The 11,061-nt window shown below is 43.4% G+C and overlaps 2 long non-coding RNA genes across 3 annotated transcripts; both read left to right on the forward strand.

Moving 5' to 3' along the window:
* The first annotated feature begins 2,489 nt into the window (after positions 1-2,489).
* LOC138912553 (uncharacterized) lies at positions 2,490-3,127 on the forward strand. 2 transcript variants are annotated; one of them, XR_011418097.1, is made up of 2 exons: positions 2,490-2,686; positions 2,771-3,127. It is a non-coding gene; the product is annotated as an uncharacterized lncRNA (long non-coding RNA). The 2 variants fall into 2 exon arrangements; XR_011418098.1 differs by having other exon boundaries at positions 2,798-3,127.
* Positions 3,128-9,706: 6,579 nt separating this feature from the next.
* Positions 9,707-11,061, forward strand: LOC138912439 (uncharacterized). The gene is made up of 3 exons (XR_011417988.1): positions 9,707-9,862; positions 9,921-10,864; positions 10,926-11,061. It is a non-coding gene; the product is annotated as an uncharacterized lncRNA (long non-coding RNA).

Raw genomic sequence — 11,061 nt, forward strand, 5'->3', positions numbered from 1 at the left:
GAAAATCCAATAAAAAATAAAGAAAATTTAAATATAAAAACGCACTTTATATTGTGAAGTAGTGGGGCCACTTTTCCAGGGACATTGGCTGTCCTTTTGAGAGGAGGATAAAGAGGGGGAAAGAAGGATGCCGGCGACACATTAATGCATTACACTTGAAAAAGTTAAGTGGCAACTGTGTGTCTCTGTATCTGTGCATCTGTGTGTGTGGAGGGCGGAAGGAAGCTGGAAAATCTGTTCCATTAATCATGAAAGAACGCAACAGGATATGCTTGAGTCGGGCGGGCTTTTACTGGCTCAATGAATGGTTCCATTATGTCCTCGACGCGACATCGTTTTCGAGGGATGGAGATGCGGCATGTGTGTGCGTTCGTCATTTGCCTGCAAAGTGTGGAAAACACTGATTTACACACGTCGTTTTCAACTGTTCAAGTGTTTCATTTGCTGCCAATTAATTAGCCGGAAAAATGGGACTCTTCAGCCGAGCATAAAAACTGTCGAAAGTATCCCAGAATATCCCAAGCCATGTCAATCACCGCTGGATTTTGGTTTTAAGACGGAAGACTGAAGATTCACTCAGCACTCGGCGCATTCGAAACATCGGACAGGTCTCAAGAACCTCAGGTTTCAGGGTTCTGTATTCTTGCTGGCCTTTGCCTGCCTGGTCCTCATTAAATCAACACCTTTCCGACTCTCAGTCCAAGCCAAAAGCAACCTGGCCAACAAAAGACAATGGCCAGCCAAAGGAATGCCAGCTCGCGGAGAATTTTGCATTTGTGAGCGCTTTTTGCGATTTCAATTTAAAATTTCAGCCGGAATTCGCGAGGTCCGCGTGCTCAATGGGTTCTAATTGAGGGGGGAAATGGAAAGGGGCAGTGGCAGTGAAGTGCAGCTAGGACTGTACTTAGCGTGTTTACATAAATTAGCAGCAGGACCGGACTCACTTCTCCGGACCAGATCCAGAGATCCAGCGATCCAGAGAGTCGGATTCAGAGTCAGAGTCAGAAAGTCAGAGGAATTTCCTTGTAAAAATGACGCATACCAAACTTAGACACAACGGGGACATCCAACATCCAACGTTGTTGCTGTCATTCGCTGGCCTGCGTTCCGAAACTCAACAAGGTTTTGTGTCAACGCTGCAGGCTGCAGCTCCAGGCTGAGCTCCAAAATGGGTACACTCGGAGAAAAATTACCCCTTTTGTAGTACAAGTATTTCTAAAAAGTAAAACTAAGTTACTAAGTAAAAAACAATTTTTATTTCTTGAAGGTAAGTTAGATTAATCACATTTTTGCGTTTCTGTATTTTTCAATAAAATTCAAGGTTTTCTGCAAACTAAAACTACTTCAAAATATAAAAGTTTTGAAAAACACTAGTGACTACACTTTCTAGAGATTTTTACCTTCATAGCCATTTTTTATTGCAGGGTGTCGAATGCACTCCTGGCGCGCTTCGTCTGTCGTCTACAATGATTTCACCTAGAGAAAAAACGATTTATTTATTAAAAAAAATATTTTATTTCCCAAAATATAACCCACATTTCTCCAGAGTGTAGCGGTGCGTCCGTGTCTCCAGGCCAAATACTCGTACAATAAATAACGCAGGCAGCAGCAGCTAAATAAAAAACAGAAGAGCTGCAGTGCAGCAGCAGTTGAAGTTATTTGTGAAATTCATCCGTCAAAGTCGCGGCCCTGGCCCTGGGATCCCATCCTCGTTCGCTCCCAGCTCCCTAGCTCCCATCCCAACCCATCCCATCCCATCCCATCCCATCCCAGCTTCATCTTCAGCTGCAGCTCAAGTCCAAAACCAAGTCGAAGTCGAAGCCCAAACCCCAGACATTGGGTCTTTGGCGTAAAACTTGAAAAGCGTTCCTTTCATGGCTTTGGCCCATTGTCTTGAACTCGGCTACTGGTCATGCATAGCTCCTCCTCCTCGTCCTCCACCAGCCCATGCCCCTTTCCATTCCCTTCCTTCGGAGCTGCCTGCTGCATTCCTGCGCACCGTCCGCTTGGAATGATGAACGATGTGTCGCTGATGACGTGATCAAAGTGGAGCATCTGCACGCATATCGATTGCAGAGCACAGTGGTCACTGGGATGGCCAGTCCAGTTCATCGGGGACCTCGTCGCAGGATGCTCGCTGGGCTTGGGCTTCGACTCGGGCTGTTCTGTTGCAATGTTTAGGGACATGACATTTTTTGTCGTACCGTTTGCTAAAATAACTTTGTTAAGATTTTTGCAACTCGCTTTGGGCCCGGCTCTTCTCACAAACAAACAAAACAGACTGAGCAATGGGCCGAAAAAAAGCAGAAGCGGAGTCCAGAGAAAAAGGGACAAATTTGATATGGCAGGCAGGCAAGGGCAGGCCCTTCTGGAATTGCATTTCCAATGAGCCACATAAATCTTGGCTGACCAATCGACCAGGTAAGCGAGTAGTAGTCTCGCTCCCGCTGTCGCTGACCGATTTTATGACAAATGTATTTTATGAACTGTCAAAATAGGTGTTGAAAATGAATTAATTTGCTCTCTCGCACTCTCGACTCGCCGACATTTGGCGGCGAACATCAGACATCCGACATTCGACATCCGTAATGCGTAAGGTCGGCTGACATTTGTAACGGAGTTGAGTTGGCTTGTGTAACGAGACACGGCGGTATCACGGCTAAAAAAGAGAGGAGGTGGTGGAGGGGTAAGTCGGCCTTTCAGCTGCGCCTGCGCGGAGCTCCGAAAACTGAAAACCGAAATACGAAACTGGCAATTACGCTCAGCTCAGCTCGCTTTTTACCTCTGCCGTGCCTAGATATGAATGTCTGTCGATTGTCGCCGAAGCACATAAATCCGCTAATTTAATCAGCCGGGGGGCGGAGGGGGCGTGGCACGTGAGGCACGTGACAAGCGGCGTTTGATCTGGCCCACTCAGCGGAAGGGAAAACGGAGTCGCAGCTGCCCAGCGGAATCGGAATCAGAAAGGAGGTGGCGGAAGCAACTCCCCCTAATGAAGATCTAATCGGTCGAATTTCTTTCATCCATCAAATTTTCAATTTGTCTTACCTAGAATGGTTTCCTTTTTCTTAGTTTCCAAATCACAAAAACACGAATAAAAATCCAGATTTTTAATTTCTAAAATAAATGTGGAACATTATAATAATTATAAATATCAATTTTTTACTGAGTTCTTAATTGCTTAAAGAAAGTATTTTTCCGTATCAATGCGAAAAATGCTTCAAAGGTGGATTGTTATACCTCGTTGAACTCGTAATAAAATTGCCAATCGATTTGCATTCAAGCCTAGAAAATTTTCTCTTTGACCATTTTATGTAAAAATTTGTGATGTAACCCCTTATAAAAATTCGAAAATTTACCAAAATATGAATTTACCAAAATGACCCAGAAAGTGATGCAGATCGTCAGTTGATGTTGTTAGCTGTACAAATCAGTCATTCCTTTAGCTTTACGACGATTTTCAACCAAGTTACGACGAAAACAACGAATCTTTGAGTAAAGTTTTTATGAAAAATTCAAAAATTTATCAAAATAAAATTTTTTCTAAAATTAGCCAGAAAGTGGTGTACAGCTTTACAAATCAGTTAGTATTTCAATTTTTTGACCCCTTTCAACCAAGTTACGACGAAAATACACATAGAAAATGGTTTGCAATAAGACCGGAATCTGATTCAAAGATACGGAATCTGATTCAAATACGAACAGAATGTTCCTAAGAAAAAACTGCACAGTTTACATAATCAAAGACCAATTTATCTAACCAAAGTTCTTCTATTCTTCCTGCTTCGACTTTCCATCGCCGCATCCGCCGATTCCCCCAATATCTGGTGCAATAATTCAGAATTTTATTGCGACACATTTTAAATCCGAGCAACTGGCAAAATGTTTATTCCACAAAAGCTAATCTTTTATTTATGGTGCTGACATTAGGGGGTGAATGTGAGGGGTGCGGCGAGGCTGGCCAGGCCAGCATATGATTACCGCTGTGATCCGAGTGATCGCATGACGTTTTCATAAATACATAAATAAATGTTAAGGAGCAGTAGCCCCAAGTGCAACCAGTCGCCGGCTTTCCCAAGCTTCTTGTCCAGGCGTGAAACGCGTTTTGTGTCCCCGGCCCAGAGCCTCATGTTTAATGCGAAAGTTGCGAGCTGCGCGGATCAAGAGCAGGCCAGATCGAATGTGTTGGCCGCGACACCTAACACAAGTCCACGGATCCAGCCACCGATTCAGCTCCATCTCCCGACCATCTCCCATCCCAGGTTTATGCAAGACTCTGGGGATCTGGGGACACTGTGGCATACGCAATAAACACATTAACGTGTTATTTAGTTGTCAACATGGTCAGGAAGCTGGCTTCGCTTGGCTTTGATTCGAACCGCTGGCCATCTAGCAGGGGCCACTCATCGCTCCTCCGGGTCTGGGGATCTGCTATGCTAAATTAACTAAATCCCTGAACCAACCCGCATGAAACATTTGAAATTCTCGCCAATTGTGGGTGACCACCGCCCCCGCAAACTGTCCACCAACTGGAGACAAAGAAGCTACACGCGAAACAATGCTGCTCAGTGCAAAATCGGAATGGAACCGCCAGTTCCCAGGTTCCCAGCTCGAAAAGTGCCGCATCATCCGCCCGGCTTGAGATCCGTCTGGAACGAGCTGAGCTGAGCTGGGGATATGTCATAAATTGATTGACCCAAGTGCTGGAGCTCTGGAACTGTCCCCTTTCTCCGCCGAGGCTCACAAAACTGATTTATGATTATTTCGCAGACAATTAAGACAAATAAAACGCAGCAACAAGCCAAATTCAATTAAATCCATTAACAGGGAAGAAGCTCAGTCGTCCATCTCTTTGTATAGTTGGGTGCTGCTGTGGATCCCACACTAAAGACTGGGGATCGGATAAAAGAAAGAAAGAAAGCAAGCATTTCATGGGGGTTCTTCGCTCTCTCACTCGCTCTCTTTCTCCCTGGCGAACAACAAAAGGGAACAGCTTGACCTCTGGAGGTCAATTAAATTGACTCGATTTGCGGACAACTGCCGAGCGGCGCTGAAACAATTCGATTACCACAAGGGGTAGGCAGCCACATACATACATATTTACATTCGTTCCGAGAGTGTTTGGGCTAATCAAGATGTGGCTCATGCAAACAACTTGAACCTAAGGTCACTCGCACACTCCGAGCCACTCGGTAATTCAGTGGCCCCAAAACAGTTGACAAATCAAAGTGTTGGGATATCGTCGCGCTTTAGGGGTTGACATCTCCGGCAATCAATGGACTTTAACCACTTTATTAGACGCTAAAGGTCCAAGAAAAAAAGGAATTTAATTGGAATTAGAGATGGTCTAATTAAAGGAAGTCTTTTGGGTGATCTATTCATCCTAACGCACCTATAACCTTAAAGTTGGAAACATTTTATGATATGATATATTTTTCTTACAGTAACCATTCGTTGGCACGTATTACACCTCTTTATCCGTATGCTAAGCTAACAGGGCTATAAATTCTAACTTGTTTTACACTTGTTAATCATGAATTGAACGGTTTCTCAACCATCAGGCTCGTAAAAGCTATTGCTAATCCGCATTAAAGTTGCCTCTGGTTAGCCATCAGCTTTGATATGCCCATTAAATTCCATTACCTAACCGCACTCTCGCTATCGATGGCACTTCCTATCCGCAAATGACCCCCGACCCCGAAAATGACAAATGGGTTGACCGCAAAAGTTTGTGCAAACAATAATGAGCAAATCCATTTAACGCACAGGAAGGAAGCAGCGTTTGCCATGTGATGTGTTTGAAATGAAAACTTTTTGCATTTCGCAGCCAGAAAAAAGGAAAAAGTGAGCAGTGAACGGTGAACAGCGAGCAGCGTAAATTAAACTACGTGATATCATTAAAAATGCAGTACAAACAAACAACAACGGCAAACGGCAGTAAATAAAGAGGTGTCGCCAACTGTCAATCAAACGAGAGAGGAAAGGGGATTACCGGGCTGTGTGTCGCCCCCTGCCGGGCGGACTCTAAACACACAGATCGGAGTGCATCTGGATTTGGAGTGCAGCGACCACGCCCACTTACTTGCGTCTTTTGTTCGCGCCATGTGCACTTTTGCAGCGGATTATCGATGTCGCACTTTGAGGCTCGTAATAGATCAATTTTCAATCAATATGCATTGGCGCAGCGGGCAGTCGGGGCGGCTCTCCAGCTCTCTCGAGGGTTAGGTTCCGAACCACAGATGAGATCCGCAAGCTGCAATCTCCCACAGAGAGACCATAGAGAACCCATCTAATTGCACTCGGTTGGGAAAGATTGAAAGAGACTGCGGCAAGGGGCCCAGAAATCGATTAAGAAACAGAGACTCAGCTGGATAAAGAGAGTGCTGGAGCAGAACCTGTCCAGGCTCACATCTAGATACCCGTGGTCAAGCCCATTCAGCCGTTGTTGCTGCCGTTGTTTTATTATTATTACTACTATCTATTGATGGCGATCGAGCGATCGGGTGATCGTCAACCTGTTGCTGCGATCGCATTTTGTAATTTAATGCTCGGCTTCTGGTTAATTGCCACTTTCATTGTTCAGCGGACGTTTCAGGCTTGGGTTGAGTTTGCGATTGAGTTTGCTTTTGCTTTTGAGCCGCACACACAGCAAGCATTTCATTGATTCGGCGCAGATTAACCCATGAGTGGCCCCCGGCAGATGTGTGAATGGATTCGAGCTTTGGCCCGGCTTAGTTTTGATTAATTTCACCTGAACTCGACCCGCTGTGAGGGCCGCACATCTCTCACCTTTTGTTGGCTTGGGGAAGCTTCTGATGGGGGTTTGTGGTCTCTTTTGCTTCTCTGATTTTGTGGAACGATCCCAAATCGAGAGTGCTTCTGTGACAGACGCTCTAATCGAATTCTCCATGCTCGCCTAACTTCCAGGAAATATTAATAGGTTTTTTCGATTTCACTCAAGCTTTTGAGGGGCGAAAAAGAAGAATAGTTCTATCATAGAAATAAAATGAAATGGTTATAGAATTATGTTTTTTTTTATGTTTCTCTTCAGCGAGGTCAGCTTTCAAATCAAAACATTATGAAAATACAATATGAGAAACTTTAAATATTCCATATTTTTATTACTTTAGATGATTAACTTATTATAAGAAACAAGTTACACCTTAACCGCCCTAGTACCATTCACCCCATTGATATAACCATTTGGGAAGTGCTCTTGAAATCTAACAGTCTGTATCCTGCAGCTGCTCAACTCCGTTAGGTCCTCGGCCAGATGCAGGAGTTCCGATTCCAACTGTAAACCAATTGTAATTGTAAGCGGCACGGGCACCCAGGGAGTGAGTTGACAATCCGAGCAGTTGATCGAGTTGGGGCGGGCAGGAACACAAGAACCGAGGGAGGACGAGGAGAATGCTGGCCCGGCAAGGGGTAACCAGTGAGCAGTAAGCACCCTTGAAAGGCCGCTCTCGAAAGGGCGCAACAAATGTGGCAGTGGCAAGTTCAAGGCTTTGTTTCCAGCGGCTTCCGGGAGTCGCAGTCCGTTTGAATCTGAATTGACAATTCAGATTGGATTCTCAAGACGGCGGCACAGGAATCGCGCACCACGGCGCTGGGCGGAACTCGCCACTCGGCTGCCTGCCTTCCAGTCTACTTCATCTCCATCTACAGGCTACTCCTCTGCAGAGCCGGGCACAAAAACAAGTAAAATCCGCTCACCTTTCGCTCGCTGCTGCCGCTGCCTGCATTGTGTAATCCAAAACGCGCCGGAAATCAGCTCGGCAGCGGCGCAAAAAACAAAAAATATATAAAACTCGAGAAGAAAGCAGCGGCCGTATTTTCGGTTCACGCCCATTCGAATGTTTTAAACAAAAAAGCCGGGCGGGAAAAAAGCAAGAGAGAGAGGAGCCGAGGAGCGAACAATTGCATAAAAGTAAAAAACTGGTGAGTGGTGGCGAAGGTGCAGCGGCTCATGAGAGCAAAATGTGTATCCGCGTATCTGCAAGATACAAACATGCGCAGCAGTTGCCCAACTGCGTAACTCTAGAAGGGACCCTTTGTCCCGGCCCTATCCTTGTCCCCCGCTTCCCGCAGGATTTCCATCTTCTGGCTCGGATTGTCGCCGTTCTAAGCTGGAATGGTGCACAGAGAAAAACAAAGCAAGTATATGATTTTTTATGGCATTAAAAATAAAAAGGAAATATATATGGAGGTGGATTATTTAGATGGTCTTCAGCACAAATAACTGCGTTCAAATTATGTTTTTATAACTTCTAAGTAATATGCAATTTATAATTATTTCTTTATTAAATACACTACGTGAATTTCTATCTGATTTAACAAAGTTTTTTGAAATAGAACAACATTTTTAAGAAGAATAAATTATATATTGTGAATAAATGAGTTAAGCTGAACTCAAAATGGGCTTAGATGGCTTTTAAAAACGAATATTCTCAGTATAAGTACAATATGCTTTAATATATCTCTCTGTATACGAATTAAATATAAATATACTATTAGTTTTATGTACCAATCAAATATAAATGCAAGATTAGGTTCCAAACGGACAATCATCAATCGCTTTGGTTTTTCTTTCTGTGTACCGGTGTATTTCCCTGTGTTTTTGCATCCAAATATGCAGTTGAGTGTCTGTCAATTGTTTGCTTTTTGTTCGCCGCTGTGTCGGATCAGTCAATTACGCAATTAGAGCGGGCACTCTGGTCGCCGAGTAACTAATTTCTGGGCATCAACTCCTGGCACCTTCCCCGATTGAAGACTCCTCCTGATTCCACTCCGATTCCCTCCCTATATTCCCCCTCCACGATATTCCCCGACTTTCAGCGATCTACCCCCTACTCTTCCACATAGACTGGAGCATTTCACTTTCAAGGTCACCAGACAGTCTATAATTTACTTTTTTTCGGCTCGCCTTTGCGTGTGTGTGTGTCCCGTTCACCCATTTGGCAAACATTAAATTATCGTGTTTCTGTGGCTGGCTTTGTTGTTTTTATTTTCGGGCCAATTTGCAATTATGTTGTTTTTGCACAGCATATATTATTATTATTACTTTCAGCAGACTGGCGATGGAGATGGAGAGTCTGGTCTTGTTGTCAGAGTCGCAAGCTGGGTCGCAATCGAGTCGAAGACCCAGAGATCGAACGTCCAACGACTGGGATCACCGAAGAGCCCGCCAAGTGATTGACTTCTGATTGACTTGTTGAAATGCGGAACAGGTTAACCGGGGCCACTTGTCCCTGGGACTCACACCCACATCCACATCCATATCCACGCACTCGTCGAGAACCGGAGACCTTAACCTCGTAATTAGCCCAACACTTGTCGGCCAATTTCTATTGCAATTAGTCCGCACATTGGGGCAACTTTACAACTGGTAAAGTGTATATAATTTGGTAGAGTTGCCAAGACATGTATAACCAAAATTAGGGTCAGTTGTTTGGGATAGAAGAGAAGAGTTTATCGGGTAATGGGTGGGATATTATGAACATAAATCTGTTATCAATCGGTTTATAAAGTCAAGGATTAAAAAGGATTAATTAAATACCTATTAAGATTTTATGATGGTGTAGAACTTCACTTTCAGTTGATTCGTAGTAATATAATACCAATAATCAGAATGAAAATAGCCTATTGGCTAATCTTTTAGAAAATATAGAACATTTTCAGGCAATAGTCTCAATCAACCAAGAATGTTTTGTCATTATTTTAGAAGAATGTGAACATCTTAGATAAATAAAATATTTAAAAACATTTCCTTACGAGATAAATCCTTTTAAAAGCCTTTTTAAAATTCAAGTTCTTGTTTAAGAGAAAAACTTAAGAAAACCAAGAATCAGTTCAATCCAAGGTACAGCGTGAGTTGAGTTGTTGGTATAATTTCAACTTTAGAAATATATTTTCCCGAGGATTCTTGTCGCCAAACCCTATTTGCTACGCACCGACATTGGCTGGCATCTGTCGGGAACTCTTAAATTCTTAAATGTGGAAAAGCTGTTTGCATCTCCGGCTGACTGGCTGAATGGCGAACTGGCGCCCAAATTGAAATCAAGTCACGTATTTGATTAAACATGGCGACCGGCCATGTTAGACGCTGCAAATTTGCCGGTCGGCTAACGAGGCGAGGCGACAGTTGCAGGAGCGTTGGGATCCGACACGACTCCACTTCACTCCAGGCTCGGAGGCACTCCATTCCACACTCATAAAAATAATTTTCTACATTTTAGAAAATCACCCTAAAAAATTTTTCGCCTTTAAACTGAGAAAAATTTTCTATTTTTACGACAAATTTGCCATAAATTTAAGGCAGGTGACCATAAAAAAATATTTTTAGGGTTAATTTTTCTATTTTTCTAATATTTAGGGCGATTTTTTTCGATTTGCTTCGTTTTGACCTTTTCTAAATCCAACGGCGAATTGCCCTAATTTTTTTTCTAAAATTTTTGTAAATACAAGGGCGATTCGCCTTAAAAATCACTCTAAAAGTGTGAAATTCGGTAGCCCAGCGGTCTAATCACTTGCGCTTTCAACTTTGCTATATGAGGACTAAGGTCGTGGGGTTGTGGGTTCGAACCCTGTGTGATTCAACTTGATTTTTATTTATTTTTTTTTTTTGTAAACATTATAATACTGAGGACATTTTTTCGTCCGAATTTTAAATTATAGTAGTCTTTAAACCTTAAAAACGTATGAGAGTTCTGAGTTAAAAGCATACTTTGTGTTTGCGGGCAAGAAAATAAGATGTGTGCAGAGTTTGTTCGTCGTCTTGCGCGAGGGGTCTGTGGTGCAGCGGTAGAACGTTAGACTCTAAACCGAGAGGTCGTGGGTTCGATTCTCGCAATGACCAAAAAAAGTAAGTTGTTTTTTCTCCTCATATTTATTTCCCTAATTCATTTACAGACATGATTTTTCAGTTCTAACGGCTGTGCTGTATAGATCGGGCCCCCCTCTTAACGCGGCTCCCATATAAGCTACACACCAATACAATAATATGAAACTGTGTCCTCCGCCGGTGTTGTTTAATTAAAGCAGTCCCAGTTCCCAGAATAT

The sequence above is a fragment of the Drosophila takahashii genome, chromosome 2R, assembly GCF_030179915.1.
Source record: "Drosophila takahashii strain IR98-3 E-12201 chromosome 2R, DtakHiC1v2, whole genome shotgun sequence".
NCBI classification, from domain to species: domain Eukaryota; kingdom Metazoa; phylum Arthropoda; class Insecta; order Diptera; family Drosophilidae; genus Drosophila; species Drosophila takahashii.